The following is a 26,030-nucleotide window of genomic DNA, read 5'->3' as shown; positions in this document are numbered from 1 at the left end:
TCGCTCTGTCTCTGTTCGTGAACAATTAGCTGTGTTAAATGGAGGTGTCCTTTTCACTGACAGGCTGACTGGCTTGTCTTCTCTCTCTCTCCTCTTCTCTCTGCTGATGAGACAGAGAGCTGATCAGGTAAACAACAGCCCACTCAACCATGTCCTGTTGTCATGGGAACCTCCTACTAATCTGACCTTGTACAATACAATGCTGTGACAATAGTAGTGGCTAGTTCATCAGCATTGTATTCTGATGCTAAGCCCGTTGCTTACTTTTAACAGCTGTAAATAGTCTTCATAACACCCACATAAACATGAACTCTCACGACTGGAAATGTTAGGCGATGATTTGGGGGTTGTTTTTGAGAGTAAAACATGAGTCACTACAAGCGTTCCTACTTTACTTCAACCCCCCCTGTGGAGACCTACTGTTCCCCTCCCTGTGGAGACCTACTGTTCCCCTCCCTGTGGAGACCTACTGTTCCCCTCCCTGTGGAGACCTACTGGAGACCTACTGTTCCCCTCCCTGTGGAGACCTACTGTTCCCCTCCCTGTGGAGACCTACTGTTCCCCTCACCTGTTCCCCTCCCTGTGGAGACCTACTGTTCCCCTCCCTGTGGAGACATACTGTTCCCCTCCCTGTGGAGACCTACTGTTCCCCTCCCTGTGGAGACCTACTGTTCCCCTCCCTGTGGAGACCTACTGTTCCCCTCCCTGTGGAGACCTACTGTTCCCCTCCCTGTTCCCCTCCCTGTGGAGACCTACTGTTCCCCTCCCTGTGGAGACCTACTGTTCCCCTCCCTGTGGAGACCTACTGTTCCCCTCCCTGTGGAGACCTCCTGTTCCCCTCCCTGTGGAGACCTACTGTTCCCCTCCCTGTGGAGACCTACTGTTCCCCTCCCTGTGGAGACCTACTGTCCCCCTCCCTGTGGAGACCTACTGTTCCCCTCCCTGTGGAGACCTACTGTTCCCCTCCCTGTCGAGACCTCCACTCGTTCCCCTCCCTGTGGAGACATACTGTTCCCCTCCCTGTTCCCCTCCCTGTGGAGACCTACTGTTCCCCTCCCTGTGGAGACCTACCTGTTCCCCTCCCTGTGGAGACCTACTGTTCCCCTCCCTGTGGAGACCATACCTGTTCCCCTCCCTGTGGAGACCTACTGTTCCCCTCCCTGTGGAGACCTACTGTTCCCCTCCCTGTGGAGACCTACTGTCCCCCTCCCTGTGGAGACCTACTGTTCCCCTCCCTGTGGAGACCTACTGTTCCCCTCCCTGTCACCCCATCCCCCTCCCTGTGGAGACCTCCTGTTCCCCTCCCTGTGGAGACCTACTGTTCCCCTCCCTGTGGAGACCTCCTGTTCCCCTCCCTGTGGAGACCTCCTGTTCCCCTCCCTGTGGAGACCTACTGTTCCCCTCCCTGTGGAGACCTACTGTTCCCCTCCCTGTGGAGACCTACTGTTCCCCTCCCTGTGGAGACCTACTGTTCCCCTCCCTGTGGAGACCTACTGTTCCCCTCCCTGTGGAGACCTACTGTTCCCCTCCCTGTGGAGACATACTGTTCCCCTCCCTGTGGAGACCTACTGTTCCCCTCCCTGTGGAGACCTACTGTTCCCCTCCCTGTGGAGACCTACTGTTCCCCTCCCTGTGGAGACCTACTGTTCCCCTCCCTGTGGAGACCTACTGTTCCCCTCCCTGTGGAGACCTACTGTTCCCCTCCCTGGAGACATACTGTTCCCCTCCCTGTGGAGACCTACTGTTCCCCTCCCTGTGGAGACATACTGTTCCCCTCCCTGTGGAGACCTACTGTTCCCCTCCCTGTGGAGACCTACTGTTCCCCTCCCTGTGGAGACCTACTGTTCCCCTCCCTGTCACCCCATCCCCCTCCCTGTGGAGACCTCCTGTTCCCCTCCCTGTGGAGACCTACTGTTCCCCTCCCTGTGGAGACCTCCTGTTCCCCTCCCTGTGGAGACCTCCTGTTCCCCTCCCTGTGGAGACCTCCTGTTCCCCTCCCTGTGGAGACATACTGTTCCCCTTCCTGTGGAGACCTACTGTTCCCCTCCCTGTGGAGACCTACTGTTCCCCTCCCTGTGGAGACCTACTGTTCCCCTCCCTGTGGAGACCTACTGTTCCCCTCCCTGTGGAGACATACTGTTCCCCTCCCTGTGGAGACCAACTGTTCCCCTCCCTGTGGAGACATACTGTTCCCCTCCCTGTGGAGACCTACTGTTCCCCTCCCTGTGGAGACATACTGTTCCCCTCCCTGTTCCCCTCTCTGTCACCCCATCCCCCTCCCTGTGGAGACATACTGTTCCCCTCCCTGTGGAGACCTACTGTTCCCCTCCCTGTGGAGACATACTGTTCCCCTCCCTGTTCCCCTCTCTGTCACCCCATCCCCCTCCCTGTGGAGACCTACTGTTCCCCTCCCTGTGGAGACCTACTGTTCCCCTCCCTGTGGAGACATACTGTTCCCCTCCCTGTGGAGACCTACTGTTCCCCTCCCTGTGGAGACCTACTGTTCCCCTCCCTGTGGAGACTGTGGAGACCTACTGTTCCCCTCCCTGTGGAGACCTACTGTTCCCCTCCCTGTTCCCCTCCCTGTGGAGACCTACTGTTCCCCTCCCTGTGGAGACATACTGTTCCCCTCCCTGTGGAGACCTACTGTTCCCCTCCCTGTGGAGACCTACTGTTCTCCTCCCTGTGGAGACCTACTGTTCCCCTCCCTGTGGAGACCTACTGTTCCCCTCCCTGTTCCCCTCCCTGTGGAGACCTACTGTTCCCCTCCCTGTGGAGACCTCCTGTTCTCCTCCCTGTCACTCCATTCCCCCTCTCTGTCACTCCATTCCCCCTCTCTGTCACTCCATTCCCCCTCTCTGTCACTCCATTCCCCCTCTCTGTCACTCCATCCCCTCCTCTTTCCCTAACAAGCTTCTATTGGATCCTCCCTACATGCTCCTGGGCCAAACTGACAGGGCTGCCCTCTCACCCTGCCTGCTGAAAAATGGACGTGCTGTGAGCTCACAGCTACCACTCACACTCCCTGCCAGCCTCCGACTAACCCTCTGAACTCTTTCTCACGCTTCTCCAATCCCACCATGAAGCTTGTCTTTTGAAAGAGGATCTCCTGGAATGGAATCAGCACACCATGTGTTGTTGCCTCTGAACAAAGAAACATGGTTTTGGAAGAAACAACGGGGCAATTAGAAGTTGGAGCAGAGGGCTCCCTTCGTCAAAGCCCTCGGTTAGACATTGTGGTCTGTGAAAATATGCAACACTCTCTTTCTCACTGGTAGAGGAAGGTGACTGGATTTAGTTAAGCAGCCAGTTCAAAGCCAGTTTAAAACCAGTTGAAAGCCAGTGTGAGGCTGTGGGAAAGTGGTTTGTGGGAGAGAGAGTTTAGCTAAGGACAACATGAGACTGCGAGACAGCTGTCCACACGACTTCAGTCACTGTTAAGAACACACACATACAGTACACGCACACACAGTCTTTTCTCTCTCTCACACACACACACTCCGACACACTGAGGTAGAGTGTGTTTTATAGTGCATGAAGAACCACGTATGATTTTCCCCTCACTAGGGGACTAAGGAAACTTTTGTCAAGGTGACACCACCAGGGTCATCCTCCCTCCAGCCACTCTCCTTACCTGTTCATTCTGCCCCAGTAGCAGTGAAGGTTATCAGGCAGGAAGAGGCTGTTACTGACCCTGCTGTGGATGGGGGTTGTTTAGGTTTGTTTTGTATACAGAGAAAAGTCAGTCACCCTAACAGAGGACACTGTCCCGTACACCTGCTGATGTACAAGAGATTAGACTGGGAATCTGCCTGTACCATCTGCCTAAGCTTTACCATCTCTCTAAGTCTTACCATCTCTCTAAGCCTTACCATCTCTCTAAGTTACACCGTCTCTCTAAGTTACACCATCTCTCTAAGTTACACCATCTCTCTAAGTTACACCATCTCTCTAAGTTACACCATCTCTCTAAGTTACACCATCTCTCTAAGTCTTACCATCTCTCTAAGCCTTACCATCTCTCTAAGTTACACCATCTCTCTAAGTCTTACCATCTCTCTAAGTCTTACCATCTCTCTAAGCCTTACCATCTCTCTAAGCCTTACCATCTCTCTAAGCCTTACCATCTCTCTAAGTCTTACCATCTCTCTAAGTTACACCATCGCTCTCTAAGCCTTACCATCTCTCTAAGTTACACCATCTCTCTAAGTTACACCATCTCTCTAAGCCTTACCATCTCTCTAAGCCTTACCATCTCTCTAAGCCTTACCATCTCTCTAAGCCTTACCATCTCTCTAAGCCTTACCATCTCTCTAAGCCTTACCATCTCTCTAAGCCTTACCATCTCTCTAAGTCTTACCATCTCTCTAAGCCTTACCATCTCTCTAAGTTACACCATCTCTCTAAGCCTTACCATCTCTCTAAGCCTTACCATCTCTCTAAGTTACACCATCTCTCTAAGCCTTACCATCTCTCTAAGTTACATCATCTCTCTAAGCCTTACCATCTCTCTAAGAAGCCTTACCATCTCTCTAAGCCTTACCATCTCTCTAAGTCTTACCATCTCTCTAAGCCTTACCATCTCTCTAAGTTACACCATCTCTCTAAGCCTTACCATCTCTCTAAGCCTTACCATCTCTCTAAGTTACACCATCTCTCTAAGCCTTACCATCTCTCTAAGTTACACCATCTCTCTAAGCCTTACCATCTCTCTAAGCCTTACCATCTCTCTAAGTTACATCATCTCTCTAAGCCTTACCATCTCTCTAAGCCTTACCATCTCTCTAAGCCTTACCATCTCTCTAAGCCTTACCATCTCTCTAAGTCTTACCATCTCTCTAAGTTACACCATCTCTCTAAGCCTTACCGTCTCTCTAAGCCTTACCATCTCTCTAAGCCTTACCATCTCTCTAAGCCTTACCATCTCTCTGAGTTACACCATCTCTCTGAGTTACACCATCTCTCTGAGTTACACCATCTCTCTAAGCCTTACCATCTCTCTAAGCCTTACCATCTCTCTAAGTTACACCATCTCTCTAAGCCTTACCATCTCTCTAAGCCTTACCATCTCTCTAAGCCTTACCATCTCTCTAAGTCTTACCGTCTCTCTAAGTCTTACCGTCTCTCTAAGTTACACCGTCTCTCTAAGTTACACCATCTCTCTAAGTTACACCATCTCTCTAAGTTACACCATCTCTCTAAGTTACACCATCTCTCTAAGTCTTACCATCTCTCTAAGCCTTACCATCTCTCTAAGTTACACCATCTCTCTAAGTCTTACCATCTCTCTAAGTCTTACCATCTCTCTAAGCCTTACCATCTCTCTAAGCCTTACCATCTCTCTAAGCCTTACCATCTCTCTAAGTCTTACCATCTCTCTAAGTTACACCATCTCTCTAAGCCTTACCATCTCTCTAAGCCTTACCATCTCTCTAAGTTACACCATCTCTCTAAGCCTTACCGTCTCTCTAAGCCTTACCATCTCTCTAAGCCTTACCATCTCTCTAAGCCTTACCATCTCTCTAAGTCTTACCATCTCTCTAAGCCTTACCATCTCTCTAAGCCTTACCATCTCTCTAAGCCTTACCATCTCTCTAAGCCTTACCATCTCTCTAAGCCTTACCATCTCTCTAAGTTACACCATCTCTCTAAGCCTTACCATCTCTCTAAGCCTTACCATCTCTCTAAGCCTTACCATCTCTCTAAGTTACCATCTCTCTAAGCCTTACCATCTCTCTAAGTCTTACCATCTCTGTAAGTTACACCATCTCTCTAAGCCTTACCGTCTCTCTAAGCCTTACCATCTCTCTAAGCCTTACCATCTCTCTGAGTTACACCATCTCTCTGAGTTACACCATCTCTCTGAGTTACACCATCTCTCTAAGCCTTACCATCTCTCTAAGCTTGCTGTACGTACATCTCTCTTTCTCTGTCTCTCACACACCCTGAAGGTGTCGGTTAAGTCAAAAACTTAACTTGACCAGGGTTTCCTACCTCTGATCTAATGATAGAGCATCCAGGACCAGGGTTTCCTACCCCTGATCTAATGATAGAGCATCCAGGACCAGGGTTTCCTACCGCTGATCTAATAATAGAGCATCCAGGACCAGGGTTTCCTACCTCTGATCAAATAATAGAGCATCCAGGACCAGGGTTTCCTATCCCTGATCTAACGATAGAGCATCCAGGACCAGGGTTTCCTATCCCTGATCTAATGATAGAGCATCCAGGACCAGGGTTTCCTACCGCTGATCTAATGATAGAGCATCCAGGACCAGGGTTTCCTACCCCTGATCTAACGATAGAGCATCCAGGACCAGGGTTTCCTACCCCTGATCTAACGATAGAGCATCCAGGACCAGGGTTTCCTACCCCTGATCTAATAATAGAGCATCCAGGACCAGGGTTTCCTACCCCTGATCTAATGATAGAGCATCCAGGACCAGGGTTTCCTACCCCTGATCTAATGATAGAGCATCCAGGACCAGGGTTTCCTACCCCTGATCTAACGATAGAGCATCCAGGACCAGGGTTTCCTACCCCTGATCTAATGATAGAGCATCCAGGACCAGGGTTTCCTACCGCTGATCTAATGATAGAGCATCCAGGACCAGGGTGTCCTACCCCTGATCTAATAATAGAGCATCCAGGACCAGGGTTTCCTATCGCTGATCTAATAATAGAGCATCCAGGACCAGGGTTTCCTACCGCTGATCTAATAATAGAGCATCCAGGACCAGGGTTTCCTATCCCTGATCTAATGATAGAGCATCCAGGACCAGGGTTTCCTATCCCTGATCTAATGATAGAGCATCCAGGACCAGGGTTTCCTACCCCTGATCTAATAATAGAGCATCCAGGACCAGGGTTTCCTACCCCTGATCTAATGATAGAGCATCCAGGACCAGGGTTTCCTACCCCTGATCTAATGATAGAGCATCCAGGACCAGGGTTTCCTACCCCTGATCTAACGATAGAGCATCCAGGACCAGGGTTTCCTACCCCTGATCTAATGATAGAGCATCCAGGACCAGGGTTTCCTATCCCTGATCTAATGATAGAGCATCCAGGACCAGGGTTTCCTACCCCTGATCTAATGATAGAGCATCCAGGACCAGGGTTTCCTACCCCTGATCTAACGATAGAGCATCCAGTACCAGGGTTTCCTACCCCTGATCTAATGATAGAGCATCCAGGACCAGGGTTTCCTACCTCTGATCTAATGATAGAGCATCCAGGACCAGGGTTTCCTATCTCTGATCTAATGATAGAGCATCCAGGACCAGGGTTTCCTACCCCTGATCTAATGATAGAGCATCCAGGACCAGGGTTTCCTACCCCTGATCTAATGATAGAGCATCCAGGACCAGGGTTTCCTACCCCTGATCTAATGATAGAGCATCCAGGACCAGGGTTTCCTACCCCTGATCTAACGATAGAGCATCCAGGACCAGGGTTTCCTATCCCTGATCTAATGATAGAGCATCCAGGACCAGGGTTTCCTACCCCTGATCTAATAATAGAGCATCCAGGACCAGGGTTTCCTACCCCTGATCTAATGATAGAGCATCCAGGACCAGGGTTTCCTACCCCTGATCTAATGATAGAGCATCCAGGACCAGGGTTTCCTACCCCTGATCTAACGATAGAGCATCCAGGACCAGGGTTTCCTACCCCTGATCTAATGATAGAGCATCCAGGACCAGGGTTTCCTATCCCTGATCTAATGATAGAGCATCCAGGACCAGGGTTTCCTACCCCTGATCTAATGATAGAGCATCCAGGACCAGGGTTTCCTACCCCTGATCTAACGATAGAGCATCCAGGACCAGGGTTTCCTACCCCTGATCTAATGATAGAGCATCCAGGACCAGGGTTTCCTACCTCTGATCTAATGATAGAGCATCCAGGACCAGGGTTTCCTATCTCTGATCTAATGATAGAGCATCCAGGACCAGGGTTTCCTACCCCTGATCTAATGATAGAGCATCCAGGACCAGGGTTTCCTACCCCTGATCTAATGATAGAGCATCCAGGACCAGGGTTTCCTACCCCTGATCTAATGATAGAGCATCCAGGACCAGGGTTTCCTATCCCTGATCTAATGATAGAGCACTATAGGAACCCTGTTAGGTGGAACGTTTCTCTGATACTTCATCAACTGATATAGGATCAGTTTTCCATTATGCTGTTCTGATCTAAACCATGTGGGCTACATAATGAGACTGGTCTTGGAATGCTTTGTAAACATATATACACACTGACTTCCTCTCAGGGACCAACCCCACTGTGTTTAGCTGACATATCAGTATTCTACCAACCCCACTGTGTTTAACTGGCTCTATAGCAGTATTCTACCAACCCCACTGTGTTTAACTGGCTCTATATCAGTATTCTACCAACCCCACTGTGTTTAGCTGACATATCAGTATTCTACCAACCCCACTGTGTTTAACTGGCTCTATAGCAGTATTCTACCAACCCCACTGTGTTTAACTGGCTCTATATCAGTATTCTACCAACCCCACTGTGTTTAGCTGGCTCTATAGCAGTATTCTACCAACCCCACTGTGTTTAACTGGCTCTATAGCAGTATTCTACCAACCCCACTGTGTTTAACTGGCTCTATATCAGTATTCTACCAACCCCACTGTGTTTAGCTGGCTCTATATCAGTATTCTACCAACCCCACTGTGTTTAACTGGCTCTATAGCAGTATTCTACCAACCCCACTGTGTTTAGCTGGCTCTATATCAGTATTCTACCAACCCCACTGTGTTTAACTGGCTCTATAGCAGTATTCTACCAACCCCACTGTGTTTAGCTGGCTCTATAGCAGTATTCTACCAACCCCACTGTGTTTAACTGGCTCTATATCAGTATTCTACCAACCACACTGTGTTTAGCTGGCTCTATATCAGTATTCTACCAACCCCACTGTGTTTAGCTGGCTCTATATCAGTATTCTACCAACCCCACTGTGTTTAGCTGGCTCTATAGCAGTATTCTACCAACCCCACTGTGTTTAGCTGGCTCTATATCAGTATTCTACCAACCCCACTGTGTTTAGCTGGCTCTATAGCAGTATTCTACCAACCCCACTGTGTTTAGCTGGCTCTATATCAGTATTCTACCAACCCCACTGTGTTTAGCTGGCTCTATATCAGTATTCTACCAACCACACTGTGTTTAGCTGGCTCTATATCAGTATTCTACCAACCCCACTGTGTTTAGCTGGCTCTATATCAGTATTCTACCAACCCCACTGTGTTTAGCTGGCTCTATATCAGTATTCTACCAACCCCACTGTGTTTAACTGGCTCTATATCAGTATTCTACCAACCCCACTGTGTTTAACTGGCTCTATAGCAGTATTCTACCAACCCCACTGTGTTTAACTGGCTCTATAGCAGTATTCTACCAACCCCACTGTGTTTAGCTGGCTCTATAGCAGTATTCTACCAACCCCACTGTGTTTAACTGGCTCTATAGCAGTATTCTACCAACCCCACTGTGTTTAGCTGGCTCTATATCAGTATTCTACCAACCCCACTGTGTTTAACTGGCTCTATATCAGTATTCTACCAACCCCACTGTGTTTAGCTGGCTCTATAGCAGTATTCTACCAACCCCACTGTGTTTAACTGGCTCTATATCAGTATTCTACCAACCCCACTGTGTTTAACTGGCTCTATATCAGTATTCTACCAACCCCACTGTGTTTAACTGACATATCAGTATTCTACCAACCCCACTGTGTTTAACTGGCTCTATATCAGTATTCTACCAACCCCACTGTGTTTAGCTGGCTCTATATCAGTATTCTACCAACCCCACTGTGTTTAACTGGCTCTATAGCAGTATTCTACCAACCCCACTGTGTTTAACTGACATATCAGTATTCTACCAACCCCACTGTGTTTAACTGGCTCTATATCAGTATTCTACCAACCCCACTGTGTTTAACTGGCTCTATAGCAGTATTCTACCAACCCCACTGTGTTTTACTGGCTCTATAGCAGTATTCTACCAACCCCACTGTGTTTAGCTGGCTCTATATCAGTATTCTACCAACCCCACTGTGTTTAACTGGCTCTATATCAGTATTCTACCAACCCCACTGTGTTTAACTGGCTCTATATCAGTATTCTACCAACCCCACTGTGTTTAACTGGCTCTATAGCAGTATTCTACCAACCCCACTGTGTTTAACTGGCTCTATAGCAGTATTCTACCAACCCCACTGTGTTTAGCTGACATATCAGTATTCTACCAACCCCACTGTGTTTAGCTGGCTCTATAGCAGTATTCTACCAACCCCACTGTGTTTAGCTGGCTCTATATCAGTATTCTACCAACCCCACTGTGTTTAACTGGCTCTATATCAGTATTCTACCAACCCCACTGTGTTTAGCTGGCTCTATATCAGTATTCTACCAACCACACTGTGTTTAGCTGGCTCTATATCAGTATTCTACCAACCCCACTGTGTTTTACTGGCTCTATAGCAGTATTCTACCAACCCCACTGTGTTTAGCTGGCTCTATATCAGTATTCTACCAACCCCACTGTGTTTAACTGGCTCTATATCAGTATTCTACCAACCCCACTGTGTTTAGCTGGCTCTATAGCAGTATTCTACCAACCCCACTGTGTTTAACTGGCTCTATATCAGTATTCTACCAACCCCACTGTGTTTAGCTGACATATCAGTATTCTACCAACCCCACTGTGTTTAACTGGCTCTATAGCAGTATTCTACCAACCCCACTGTGGTTAACTGGCTCTATAGCAGTATTCTACCAACCCCACTGTGTTTAACTGGCTCTATAGCAGTATTCTACCAACCCCACTGTGTTTAACTGGCTCTATAGCAGTATTCTACCAACCCCACTGTGTTTAACTGGCTCTATATCAGTATTCTACCAACCCCACTGTGTTTAGCTGGCTCTATAGCAGTATTCTACCAACCCCACTGTGTTTAACTGGCTCTATAGCAGTATTCTACCAACCCCACTGTGTTTAGCTGGCTCTATATCAGTATTCTACCAACCCCACTGTGTTTAACTGGCTCTATATCAGTATTCTACCAACCCCACTGTGTTTAGCTGGCTCTATATCAGTATTCTACCAACCCCACTGTGTTTAACTGGCTCTATATCAGTATTCTACCAACCCCACTGTGTTTAGCTGGCTCTATATCAGTATTCTACCAACCCCACTGTGTTTAGCTGGCTCTATATCAGTATTCTACCAACCCCACTGTGTTTAGCTGGCTCTATAGCAGTATTCTACCAACCCCACTGTGTTTAACTGGCTCTATATCAGTATTCTACCAACCCCACTGTGTTTAGCTGGCTCTATATCAGTATTCTACCAACCCCACTGTGTTTAGCTGGCTCTATATCAGCATCTGAATAAGAACTGTGAAAGGACTAATTGTCATTTAGTGAGGGAGAGAGGACAGGGGGAGAGCTAACAGAGCCAGCTGAACCATGGCCAGAGGAGTGACACACACACAGGTATGCAGGTCTAGACTCAAACAGACATTTTGGATCTATGGTTGCACTGTAGCAGGTGTGTTAGTGATTAACCTGCAAGTCACTGTGGCTCTGTGAGACAGGAAACGGAGGAATCCCAGAGAGAGTGAACTCCCTGACCTCTTTTCATCCAGTAGGTACATAGTTGAAAGTCTGAGGACAGGATGGGTGAGAAACTCACTGTTACCTCAGTGCATATAGTTAGAATTCCTTGAAGAACACATAGTTAGAATACCCTCAGAGAGAATGGAGTTGGGATTCCCCTCGGAGAGAATGGAGTTGGCATTCCCCTCGGAGAGAATGGAGTTGGCATTCCCCTCGGAGAGAATGGAGTTGGCATTCCCCTCGGAGAGAATGGAGTTGGCATTCCCCTCGGAGAGAATGGAGTTGGCATTCCCCTCGGAGAGAATGGAGTTGGCATTCCCCTCGGAGAGAATGGAGTTGGCATTCCCCTCGGAGAGAATGGAGTTGACATTCCCCTCAGAGAGAATGGAGTTGGCATTCCCCTCGGAGAGAATGGAGTTGACATTCCCCTCAGAGAGAATGGAGTTGGCATTCCCCTCAGAGAATGGAGTTAGAATGGGAATGCCTCAGTGGAGTTTGTCATTCTGGATCCACTAGACTCTGCCTTAGAGCTGTATTTAACTCTCCCCAAATGGCCCTCTATTCCCTATGGACCCTGGTCGAAAGTAGTGCACTATAAAGGGAATAGGGTGCCATTTGGAATGCAACTTATAAGCTTTATGTAGTGTATCTCTATGGGCTACAAAGACCCTGTTCCCTACAGGAGCCAGCCAGGGAGGATCATATTATATCACACAGAAGGAGCTGTCAGCGTGGACTCTGTCCTACTTGTAGTAGAAGATTGGACACACACACACTGAACATGGGGTGTGCACAGCAGTAGGGGAGGAAAATGAAACCTATGGGGCCAGAATGGAATGAAAAACCTTCTCTACCCAAGTGCACACACACACACACACACACACATACACACATACACACACACACACACTGCTTTGTTCACACATCAAGAACTGGAGGTGAGCCAGACTGCAGCATGTACAGTACAGGTACAGTGCATTCAGAAAGTATTCAGAACCCTTGACTTTTCCCACATTTTGTTACGTTACAACCTTATTCTAAAATTGATTAAATAGATGTTTTTCTTCATCACTCGACACACAGTACCCCATAGTGACATCACAGTACCCCATAGTGACATCACAGTACCCCATAGTGACATCACAGTACCCCATAGAAAAATCACATTTACGTAAGTATTCAGACCCTTTACTCAGTACTTTGTTGAAGCACCTTTGGCAGTGATTACAGCCTCAAGTTTTCTTGGGGTATGACACTACAGGCTTTGCACACCTGTATTTGGGGAGTTTCTCCCATTCTTCTCTGCAGATCCTCTCAAGCTCTGTCAGGTTGGATGGGGAGCGTCGCTGCACAGCTATTTTCAGATCTCTCCAGAGATGGTCGATCGGGTTCAAGTCCCAGCTCTGGCTGAGCCACTCAAGGACATTCAGAGACTTGTCCCGAAGCCACTCCTGCGTTGTCTTGGCTGTGTGCTTAGGGTCGTTGTCCTGTTGGAAGGTGAACCTTAGCCCCAGTCTGAGGTCCTTTTTTTGAAACCTTTATTTATACAGGTTTTTCTCATTGAGATAACATCTCTTTTCCAAGAGAGACCTCATCCAATAGCAGCAGAGGGAACAAAGTTTCAGACAAAACAACTTACTAACACAACATTAAACAAAACTATAAACACACATACAGTACAACAAAAACATTTTACATTAAAAACACAAAAGTCTTGATTAAAAACAGCTGGCCTAAAAACAATTACACTCTATGATATATACATCGATCAAGTGTTTAAACTCTACCAACGAAACTAGATCATCACATTTTAAAATGTTCAGGAGAGAATTCCAGGACCACGGAGCTGAGTAACTAAAACTATTTCTACCATGACATGTTGTAATTTTTGGTACTGTTAGAAGCAAATCAGAATGGGACCCAAATTGATATTTATTTACCGACCTGACTAAAAAAGAACAGCGATAAAATGTCATTTTACCCAATATGGCCTTATAAATCAGTGTATACCCGTGTTTAAGCCCTCGCAAGGTTAATGACGACCAGCCAACAGCGCTGTAGAGATCACAATGATGTGTTAGACGTTTCTGATCTGTAATGAACCTGAGGGCTGCATGATACACTGAATCAAGTACTCTCGGGGTAGTGGTTGAGGCCTGCATACATATAACATCACTAAAATCTAAAACCGACAGTAATGTACATCGTACCAGCTCCTTCCTGGCCTCAAAAGAAAAACAAGCCTTATGTCGGTAATGAAACCTATTTTCAGCTTGAGCTTCCTTATCAAGTTCTCTACATGCACAGTGAAGCTCAGCATATCATCAACCCACACACCCAAATATTTGTACACTTTGACTTGCTCTATAGTATGTCCAGCCAATGTAGGAATGACATGATTAGTAACATGCCATTTGAAAATACCATGCATTTTGTTTTACCCGAATTTAGAACCAGCTTTAAATCATACAGATTCTGTTGTATGATGTTAAATGCTCTTTGGGCATTTTCAAAAGCTAAAGATAAACTACTACCACCACTTGAATAAAGAATAGTATCATCTGCATAAAAATGAACATCCGCTGTCTCAATAAGATCCCCAATGTTGTTGATATACAAAATGAACAACAGTGGGCCTAAAATAGAACCTTGTGGAACACCTGAGTACACCTCTATGGACTCAGATTTACAACTATCCGCCATTACACGTTCTGTACGATTTGATAGGTAATTTATAAACCAATCTAGAGCGTGACCAGTAATTCCACAACATTTGAACCTTTGCACTAACACAGCATGGTCCACGGTGTCAAACGCCTTCGACAAATCAATAAAAACAGACACAATGTAACTTCCCATCAAGAGCAGTGGATGTCATTTAAAACCTTCAATGTTGCTGAAACAGTGCTGTGGCCAGACCTAAAACCTGATCGCATTCCATTTAAGATGTTGTTTTCTTGGAAGTAGGCCTTCAGCTGCCTACTAACTAAGGACTCCAGTACCTTTGACAGTACAGACAATTTTGATATGGGTCGATAGTTGTCAAGTAGCGAAGGATCTCCACCTTTCAGGAGAGGCAGTACAAAGCAGATTTCCATAACTTGGGGATTTCCTTAACATCAAGCGTAAGGTTAAAAATACATGTTAAGGGCGGAGCAATGATGTCTGCAGCTAGGTGTAGGAGGCGGGGGTCCAGTTCATCAGGGCCAGGGGATTTTTTCCCATCAATTTCTTTCAGGGCTTTACGCACTTCTGAAACAGAGAAGGGTGAAAAGGAGAACCTGGTGAAGGAGTGCACAGGGGTGTCAGGTACATTCATAAGAGGCTCAATTATACCTTTGACATGGAGGTTCTCTCAGTTACAATCTGTGTGTCGACCAACAATTGTTTAGGAAGCTGTGTATCCAAACCCTTCACAACTTGCCAAAATTTGGATGGATTTTTTAAATTATGTGAAGTAGTTTTCAGGTAGTGGTCTGCTTTCAATTTACGGATCATAGCCACACCCATATTTCGAAGATGTTTAAAAGCCATCCAATCATTTGCCAAATCAGTCCCTCTTGCTTTAGCCCACATAGCATTTCGTTCCCTTGTGATTTTTGTAAGTTCCTTAGTAAACCAAGAGTTCTCGCTGCCCTAAATCCTGAATTTTTTAAAAGGGGCATGCTTATTGCATACATCCTGCAATGTGTTGTGGAAGTAAGAAAAGGCTAGTTCAACATCAGGGATTAATTCCATTCTATTCCATTCAATGCTGGATGCATCATGTAAAAAACCTTGAATATCAAACCGCTTCCAGTTTCTTTTCGTAATAATACGTGGAGATTTCTTATGAATTTTACCATCTCTCACACAGGCAATAGCACAGTGATCACTTATGTCATTTGCAAAAATACCAGAAGCATTAAAATGATGATGAGTATTGGTTAAGATCAAATCAATCAAAGAAGATTTCAGAGGATATTTTGTATTCAACCTCATTACACTGTTGACAATCTGAGTGAGATTATAGGTATTGCATAGAATTTTTGGTTTTTGAGTCCTGAGCACGCTTGAGCAGGTTTTCATCAAGGATCTCTCTGTACTTTGCTCTGTTCATCTTTCCCTTGGTCCAGACTAGTCTCCCCGTCCCTGCCGCTGAAAAACATCCCCACAGCATGATGCTGCCACCACCATGCTTCACCGTAGGGATGGTGCCAGGTTTCCTGCAGACGTGACGCTTGGCATTCAGGCGAAAGAGTTCACTCTTGGTTTCATCAGACCAGAGAATCTTGTTTCTCATGGTCTGAGAGTCCTTTAGGTTCCTTTTAGCAAACTCCAAGCGGGCTGTCATGTGCCTTTCACTGAGGAGTGGCTTCCATCTGGCCACTCGATCATAAAGAACTGATTGGTGGAGTGCTGCAGAGTTGGTTGTCCTTCTGGAAGGTTCTCCCATCTCCACAGAGAATCTCTGGAGCTCTGTCAGAGTGACCAAGGCCCTTCTCTGACATGCACTGTCAACTGTGGGACCTTATATAGACAGGTGTGTGCCTTTCCAAATCATGTCCAATCAATTGACTTTATCACAGGTGGACTCCACTCAAGTTGTAGAAACATGTCAAGGATGATCAATGGAAACAGGATGCAACTGAGCTCAATATCGAGTCTCATAGCAAAGGGGCTGAATACTTATGTATATTGATTTTTGTTTATTTGAAAAAATTATCTAAAAACCTGTTCACTTTGTCATTATGGGGTATTGTGATGTCATTATGGGGTATTGTGATGTCATTATGGGGTATTGTGCGTAGATTGATGAGGATTTAAATTTGTTTTTAATCCATTTTAGATTGAGGCTGTAACGTAACAAAATGTGGAAAAAGTCAAGGGGTCTGAATACTTCCAGAATGCACTGTATGTATGACAGTCTAATGACAGGTGTGTATGACAGTCTAATGACAGGTGTGTATGACAGTCTAATGACAGGTGTGTATGACAGTCTAATGACAGGTGTGTATGACAGTCTAATAACAGGTGTGTATGACAGTCTAATGACAGGTGTGTATGACAGTCTAATGACAGGTGTGTATGACAGTCTAATGACAGGTGTGTGTGACAGTCTAATGACAGGTCTGTATGACAGTCTAATGACAGGTGTGTATGACAGTCTAATGACAGGTCTGTATGACAGTCTAATGACAGGTGTGTATGACAGTCTAATGACAGGTGTGTATGACAGTCTAATGACAGGTGTGTATGACAGTCTAATGTATGACAGTCTAATGACAGGTGTGTATGACAGTCTAATGACAGGTCTGTATGACAGTCTAATGACAGGTGTGTATGACAGTCTAATGACAGGTGTGTATGACAGTCTAATGACAGGTCTGTATGACAGTCTAATGACAGGTCTGTATGACAGTCTAATGACAGGTGTGTATGACAGTCTAATGTATGACAGTCTAATGACAGGTGTGTATGACAGTCTAATGACAGGTGTGTATGACAGTCTAATGGTTCAGTTGGCACATGTACTGTACATTCTATGGGGAATAGGGAGAACCTTAAACCTTGTTTTAATTATAGTTCACGTCACAACTATTTTCTATGTAGCATTGTTTCATAGCTTATAATGAGCACATATTTACTTGTCAGTTTAAGAGAATAGACTTTTTTAGAGTTCATTTATTTCCTCAAAGCTTGTGCCAAGACTAAACATAGACATGACTCACTGTGGTTGTCAATATACTGAGAAATATTTTACCACACACACACACACACACGACTCATCTGATTTCGGAACAATAAAGCAGTCCTTGATTGTCTCCATGAGTCAATCTGTTTTATTGCGAAATCTTCCCCCAGCATGTGAGACGCTTTTAAAAATGGCTTTAAAACCCTGGACTGTTTTCTTTGGAAACACAGCAGACTTCCTCTCTCCTGCACACACACACACACACACAGCAGACTTTCTCCTGTTTTTGTTAGCCAGTGATGGTTAACTTGGGAGGACATTTTTTCACAGTTGGTCCAACTGGGCTTGTGGTTGCCGTGGACACCTAAATAGAACACAGGAGGTGAATCGTAGACGTTTGCACGCACGCTGTGGTTTCCTACCCAGACTGGATTTACTTTACAGCCATTGGAAACCTGTCTGAGAGAGAGGAGGATCTCCCTCAGACCTGGACCAGATCAGACCTGGGGTACTTTTAAACACCACTGAAATAGACTGTGGGACCAACACTAGATCTGGGGGCAACAGACACACACTGGGCTCGACCGAGGGGCAGCAGCTACCCATAACCCTTGTCCCTGACACTGGAGCTGCTTAATGTGACTAGGTCCCACCACAGTGTTTTTACTGTGGGATCTCATTATGAGTGTGCTGTGGTCGTCTGTGGAACTCTGGAATCCACATAGAGAACCCTCTCCTTTCCCTCTTCTCTGCACATCTTCCCAGGTCGTAGCTGGAAAATACAATGTACTTTCTATTTCGGTCTCTCTCTCTCTCTCTCTCTCTCTCTCTCTCTCTCTCTCTCTCTCTCTCTCTCTCTCTCTCTCTCTCTCTCTCAAACAGGGACTTTGTGTGGGGTCCGTGAACAATTAGCTGTGTTAAATCGGGGTGCCCTTTTCACTGACAGGCTGACTGGCTTGTCTTCTCTTTCTTTCTTAATTTCTTTCTTTCTCTCTCCCTCTCAATCTCTCTCTCTCCTAACCTGCTAAAAAGATTGATAATAACAATAGTATCATTAGTTCATGCTGTTTCACACTGCTGGTGCTGTGAGCTTATGGATGTTTAGTTTACCCACCTGCCCTTCAAACTAGTACTCAAATATGTCATGACGTGGCCCTCTTTGGGTATAGCGAGTGCCTTCCCCCGCTCTCCCTCTTACACCCAGGTTCTGTTATCTCAGGTCGTACATTTCTGGAGGAGACTCTCTCCCTCATGCAGTATAGAGAGGGTTCACTGTAGAACAAAGGAAGTTCTTCTACATCACAGAACTTGAGAACTGAACAATGTCAATGTTTTGGAGAATGTGTAAACAGTTGGTGGAGAATCGAGCTACGACCGGTCCATTTAGTTTTATGATTGTGACCTCAGGAAAGACAATACAGCCACATTACCATAACTCTGTTTATACAGGTGCCTCCGTTCTGAGGCTTGCATCTAATTATTGTATAAAATGAATGAGAAAAGATGAAACTATTTGTGAAATTGTGTAATGTGAGAGAATTGTATTTCTGTTTAAAGTTTGACTAAGTCATTGGCCCACCCCCATGAGCACAGACATCGAACTGGCATCATGGTACAGCCCTTTCTACTGTTAGGAATATAACCCCCACCTGGAGGAATTCCCTTTAGACCAGCGTACCTCTATTACCGAGAGGTCTAAGGTTTGAGTAGAGACCATGTGTACCTTCAGTATAAGGTTGTAATGGTTGTTAAACTCTGAGACTATCGATACCGACAGAATAAGAGCAAATCTTCGATACTAATTACTAGTCTGCAGCTAGAAATTATGTCGACTGAATGCGAAGACCGACAACCGCCGAAACATCTAATCTATAAGAACATTTCTGAATGGGACTCTGAAGTATCCATTCTAACAACGAAAGACTATATAGGAGAGAGAAGTTCAGATGAACTTTCCAACAGAAAGACGGACGATTCCAACAGACATCATGACGACACACTGAGCGTAAATATATATATTGATTGCAATTATTCCCGAATGAGTGAATGTTCATGTGCAAAGGATTAGCATTTCAATTGTTATAATTATCAACTTTGTAGTGTCTTATTTTTCGCGCCCTTCTCAGTCCCTTTGTCTACCAAGCCGTCATACCGGTTTAGCCCACTAGGGCACATCCCCTATCATTTCCTTGTAACCATATATATTGTTGTTTGTTTATGCATTTCTGTGATTATTTAGTTAGTTAGTAAATAAATGATTAAGACAATTGATGTATGGAGGATTCGTAGTAAAGGCTGGGTTCGTGCAGGTAGCCAACAACTTTCGACAGACTAACGTGAGGTAAAGAATGATTCATCAATTAGAAGACTAATTGGTCAGATATTAAAATATCTGAAAAGTTATATTATGAAAATTATAACTTTGTAATCTGAAGATTTTCCTTGGTGCCCCGACTTCCTAGTTAATTACATTTACATGATTAGTTTAATCATATAATAATAATTACAGAGAATTGATTTGATAAAATAACAGTCTTCACTTTAATGATGCCAAAGACACGACATATAGCATGGTGCAGTGTGGCTGAACCACAAATTAACCCTTCCCTGGTAACATACTTTTGGGTCAGAAAACGCACACATGCAAACACAAACACACACATTCAACTTCTAGATCTAGAATGCTATAAATGAATGAACCACTCTTCACCTCCCTTCCCATGGCAACGGTAACTTGTCAGAGAAGCCTGCTCCTGAGCTCTGGGTTTTAAGCCTAAATGAAAATAAGAAATAACTAGTTGCTTAATTTATACAATGCAAACATAAACTCCTAGCTCTTCCAGATAAAGTGCCAACTATGTTTTCATTCAGTTGAAAAGCGTTTTTATCTGAGAGAATTTAGTTTGGAAGTTCTCAGAAGAACCTCTTTAGTATTAAAATAAATGGAATTTCATTCTGAACCGACCTACTTTGCCTGATAGTGATCAAAGACGTGACAAATGAGTTAAAGCATTTCATGTCTCATATCGTTATGTTGAAATACACTATATATACAAAAGTATGTAAACACCCCTTCAAATTAGTGGATTCTGCTATTTCAGCCACACCTGCTGCTGACAGGTGTATAAAATCGAGCACACAGCCATGCAATCTCCATAAACAAACATTGGCAGTAGAATGACCTTACTGAAGAGCTCAGTGACTTTCAACGTGGCACCGTCATAGGATGCCACCTTTCCAAAAAGTCAGTTTGTCAAATTGCTGGCCTGCTAGAGCTGCCCCGGTCAACTGTAAGTGCTGTTGTGAAGTGGAAACGAGCTTCATGAAATGGGTTTCCATGGCTAAGCAGCCACACACAAGCCTAAAATCACCATGCGCAATTCCAAGCGTTGGCTGGAGTGGTGTAAAGCTCGCCACCATTGGACTCTGGAGCAGTGGAAATGTGTTCTCTGGAGATGAATCACGCTTCACCATCTGGTAGTCTGACGGACGAATCTGTGTTTGGCGGATGCCAGGAGAACGCTACCTGCCAACTGTAAAGTTTGGTGGAGGACGAATAATGGTCTGGGGCTGTTTTTCATGGTTCGGGCTAGGCTCTTTAGTTCCAGTGAAGGGAAACCTTAACACTACAGCATACAATGACATTCTAGATGATTCTGTGCTTCCAACTTTGTGGCAAGTTTGGAGAAGGCCCTTTCCTGTTTCAGCATGACAATGCCCCTGTGCACAAAGCGAGGTCCATACAGAAATGGTTTGTGGAGATCGATGTGGAAGAACTTGACTGGCCTTCCCAGAAGTGTAGAGGCTGTTATAGCAGCAAAGGGGGGACCAACTCCATATTAATGCCCATGATTTTAGAATGAGAACAGGTGTCCACATACTTTTGGTCATGTAGTCACCATAAGCATAATGCCTCAACTCCCAAAACATAAAAAGATTTTCCCTATCCTGGCACACACCACATTTAACATTCAAATCTGACCAATCCTCTTTTAAGGAACAGGCTTCTGAAGGGACATTTGCTGACAGTTTTCATGTACGGATAGTCTGGAATTGCAAAAAGATTGAGGCAAACTTTGTTGTTTACTTTGAAGTCCCCAGTCCAGTTAATGATTGTGCTTAATGGGAATATGGCCCAGTCACACATACCAAACAGGCAGGGTTAATGGGAATATGGCCCAGTCACACATACCAAACAGGCAGGGTTAATGGGAATATGGCCCAGTCACACATACCAAACAGGCAGGGTTAATGGGAATATGGCCCAGTCACACATACCAAACAGGCAGGGTTAATGGGAATATGGCCCAGTCACACATACCAAACACGCAGGGTTAATGGGAATATGGCCCAGTCACACATACCAAACAGGCAGGGTTAATGGGAATATGACCCAGTCACACATACCAAACAGGCAGGGTTAATGGGAATATGGCCCAGTCACACATACCAAACAGGCAGGGTTAATGGGAATATGGCCCAGTCACACATACCAAACAGGCAGGGTTAATGGGAATATGGCCCAGTCACACATACCAAACAGGCAGGGGGGGGATGATTGTGCAAGGTTAATGGGAATATGGCCCAGTCACACATACCAAACAGGCAGGGGGAGGATGATTGTGCAAGGTTAATGGGAATATGGCCCAGTCACACATACCAAACAGGCAGGGGGAGGATGATTGTGCAAGGTTAATGGGAATATGGCCCAGTCACACATACCAAACAGGCAGGGGGAGGATGATTGTGCAAGGTTAATGGGAATATGGCCCAGTCACACATACCAAACAGGCAGGGGGAGGATGATTGTGCAAGGTTAATGGGAATATGGCCCAGTCACACATACCAAACAGGCAGGGGGAGGATGATTGTGCAAGGTTAATGGGAATATGGCCCAGTCACACATACCAAACAGGCAGGGGGAGGATGATTGTGCAAGGTTAATGGGAATATGGCCCAGTCACACATACCAAACAGGCAGGGGGAGGATGATTGTGCAAGGTTAATGGGAATATGGCCCAGTCACACATACCAAACAGGCAGGGGGAGGATGATTGTGCAAGGTTAATGGGAATATGGCCCAGTCACACATACCAAACAGGCAGGGGGAGGATGATTGTGCAAGGTTAATGGGAATATGGCCCAGTCACACATACCAAACAGGCAGGGGGAGGATGATTGTGCAAGGTTAATGGGAATATGGCCCAGTCACACATACCAAACAGGCAGGGGGAGGATTTCACCAGGACTTTTATCATGTTAATGATATCTCAGTGAGAGGGACTAACAAAATCTAAATTGGGGCCGCTGGAGGTCAGGGCCCCTGGACACATGCCCTACGTGCCCAGTTGGTATTTGGCCATGATTACTACAAGTTTAGATAGCTGGCTAGACTAACTACCAATCTAAACATGGTTAACTAACGTGGATAAATGAGTGACTATCAGTGGCTGACATAACAAGAGAGAAACTGTTGATGCACAACCAAATGTAGAAATTGCACCCTGTGTATTCTGCTATTCTAACTGTCAACAGGAAGTTGAGACCCGACTGAGTTTTAAAAACAATTCAATCCACTCTGGTCAGGTTATGTATGTGTCTTATGCCTGGAGCCGGCTCTGGCTGGATCATAAGGGTGAAACATAAAATAAAGTACTTGGCATGAAGAGGCAAAGTGTGGTTAAATATTCCTAACTTCCCCAACATACTGCATGCTGGTGTTCCATGCACAAGGCCAGGAGTTTAGCTCTAGTCAGGAAAAGCTCCTGTCCCTAATGATGAAATGCTATATAAACCAGTATAAACCAGTAAAATAGTAATTGTGTACTTTTAGAATGAACCTTTCTGGACTGTATAGTATTGTTTTCTCCATGGTTGAATGATGGTGTGTTTAGACACATGCCATTCTCTAGGCCTTAATGTTAGTTCCATGACCCTAAACAAACATTCTCTCACCACAGCATCAGGCATTTATGACTCTGGCTACTCAACAAGCTACACATTAAACCAGAGAGAGAACTTTCTCATGCTCTAGTTCCCCAGGTACCTTACTGTTATTCTTTTATGGCCCCAGCATTGTAAAGGCAGATATTCCTGACCTTGGGAGTTGGACTTTGCCATGTGACATTCTCAAAACACTTGGTACTATAGAAGTGAAACAGAACAGCAGGTTGCTGATCATCATCGTAGTATCTCAGATATCTTCCAGAAGGATGATGGAACATCAAAGGTTGGTTGATTCTCTGATATGGTTTCTTCTTCTTAGATGTTTATTTTGGGAGATCTTCCAATAACTCTTCATGCAGCCTCTTCACAAACTTCAAGCAACAGTGGTACTGAAATGTATGTCCAATATGTAGGTTATGTGAAGATCCTCAGTGGTGAGCTTTGACAAATCCATTAATGTTGAATTAGGTGGGGATTGGATCGTGGATCTGAAAACTTGCTGATCACCAGCATTTTGCCAAGAGAGTGCACAGCTGAATCACAGCTTTCTCTTTTATGAGCACTTAGTATAATGTACAGGGTTGTGTTTATAGCTTTATGAGGATCATTAGGCTGAATGCTTTGGTTTTAAATGAATGAAACATTATACATTGTTGTTAGGAGGCCGGTAGTCTACTAACTCATCTTGGCACTGGCACTCCTCCAGGACTCACAGCGTGGGACAGTCACTCATTTAGCAGTTTCTCCACGCACTCTCAGCACAGACAGACCGGTGGATATACTACGGTGCGCGCACACAAACATTCTGGTCTACACACATTCCACACACACACTTGCAGACGCTCGTGTCACGCGGACTCGACTAGATACAGTAGCAGCTGGCGCTGCTAACTCAAGTCAACAAGAGGAAACATCCACGAGTCGTGACATCCCCGGAGTCGGCTCCGTTTACACATCCGTACTCCACTCGCATACTCAGACAGACACGGACACTGTCGGGACAGCTTCAGTTTTAGTGGCTACCTTTGCCATCTTTCTACAAACCAAGAAGAATTGAAACAAAGATTTTGCTAGTATTTTTCAGTGCGTGTTGGAGCGCCTATATATTATCTCTGTGGCGTGTTGGAGCGCCTATATATTATCTCTGTGGCGTGTTGGAGCGCACCACCAGAGGAAGACAGCGACCATACACGGTGGGTACCTTTATAAACGTCCGCTGTGTAGCTTATGAACTTGATTTGCCTGACGTTAGTGGTGGCTGTCAACTCCGTCGTAGCCATGATATAAAGTTGTCGGATGATACCGTGCTTTGTTATAAATATTTAGAATATATGCCGAAATGGAGATGTAACACCAGAGCAGTAGCATAGGCTGTCCAGACTGTCTCCGGGATTGTTTTTAGGAGTGCGTCCTCAGCTTTCCGGAGAGGTGAGACGTTGGCGGGTTCAGGGACGCGGGCAACCCCGTATGTCCATAGACCTTGTCCTTTGTATCTTTTAGAGGGGACATATTGATAGACTGTTTTGTTGTTGTTGTTGACAATCTAAACGTGTTGGATGACAGAAACTAATGGAGTAGGGAGACAGTTGAACTCTGGGACTGTATGGTGAAGGTCAGGTTTGGCAAGGTAACGGTTCAAGGGTGATGGAGTTCTCATTTTTTCTACTTCAACTAGATTTGATTAAAACAAACTTTAATGGATAAAAAAATGTAAAGAAGTAAAAGTAAAAAAATGTCAAATAAAATAGAGGGATTGGGTAGAGGATATGAACCTGGTTTAAGGGGAAGGGTTGTGTAGAGGATATGAACCTGGTTTAAGGGGAAGGGTTGTGTAGAGGATATGAACCTGGTTTAAGGGGAAGGGTTGTGTAGAGGATATGAACCTGGTTTAAGGGGAAGGGTTGTGTAGAGGATATGAACCTGGTTTAAGGGGAAGGGTTGTGTAGAGGATATGAACCTGGTTTAAGGGGAAGGGTTGTGTAGAGGATATGAACCTGGTTTAAGGGGAAGGGTTGTGTAGAGGATATGAACCTGGTTTAAGGGGAATGGTTGTGTAGAGGATATGAACCTGGTTTAAGGGGAAGGGTTGTGTAGAGGATATGAACCTGGTTTAAGGGGAAGGGTTGTGTAGAGGATATGAACCTGGTTTAAGGAGAATGGTTGGGTAGAGGACATGAACCTGGTTTAAGGGGAAGGGTTGTGTAGAGGATATGAACCTGGTTTAAGGGGAATGGTTGTGTAGAGGATATGAACCTGGTTTAAGGGGAATGGTTGTGTAGAGGATATGAACCTGGTTTAAGGGGAATGGTTGTGTAGAGGATATGAACCTGGTTTAAGGGGAAGGGTTGTGTAGAGGATATGAACCTGGTTTAAGGGGAATGGTTGTGTAGAGGATATGAACCTGGTTTAAGGGGAATGGTTGTGTAGAGGATATGAACCTGGTTTAAGGGGAAGGGTTGTGTAGAGGATATGAACCTGGTTTAAGGGGAAGGGTTGTGTAGAGGACATGAACCTGGTTTAAGGGGAAGGGTTGTGTAGAGGATATGAACCTGGTTTAAGGGGAAGGGTTGTGTAGAGGATATGAACCTGGTTTAAGGGGAAGGGTTGTGTAGAGGATATGAACCTGGTTTAAGGAGAATGGTTGGGTAGAGGATATGAACCTGGTTTAGGTTTAAGGGGAAGGGTTGGGTAGAGGATATGAACCTGGTTTAGGTTTAAGGGGAAGGGTTGTGTAGAGGATATGAACCTGGTTTAGGTTTAAGGGG

The 26,030-nt window shown here is 45.3% G+C and overlaps 1 protein-coding gene across 4 annotated transcripts in view; it reads left to right on the top strand.

Moving 5' to 3' along the window:
- Positions 1-23,392: 23,392 nt before the first annotated feature.
- LOC106576365 (proline-rich protein 5) overlaps positions 23,393-26,030 on the top strand; it is a 78,366-nt gene continuing 75,728 nt past the window's right edge. Inside the window, exon 1 of one of the 4 annotated variants that reach the window (XM_082977922.1) lies at positions 23,393-23,548. The gene's annotated coding sequence lies outside the window, so the exon portion shown is untranslated. Of the gene's footprint in view, positions 23,549-23,957; positions 24,459-24,512; positions 24,694-26,030 lie in introns of those variants that run through there. The other 3 variants (XM_082977924.1, XM_082977921.1, XM_082977923.1) reach the window with 3 other exon arrangements.

The sequence above is a fragment of the Salmo salar genome, chromosome 07 (genome assembly GCF_965601325.2).
Source record: "Salmo salar chromosome 07, fSalSal1, whole genome shotgun sequence".
In the NCBI taxonomy this organism is placed as follows: domain Eukaryota; kingdom Metazoa; phylum Chordata; class Actinopteri; order Salmoniformes; family Salmonidae; genus Salmo; species Salmo salar.
The sequence above is the reverse complement of the archived record's forward strand: the minus strand, read 5'-3'. Positions and strand labels throughout refer to the sequence as shown.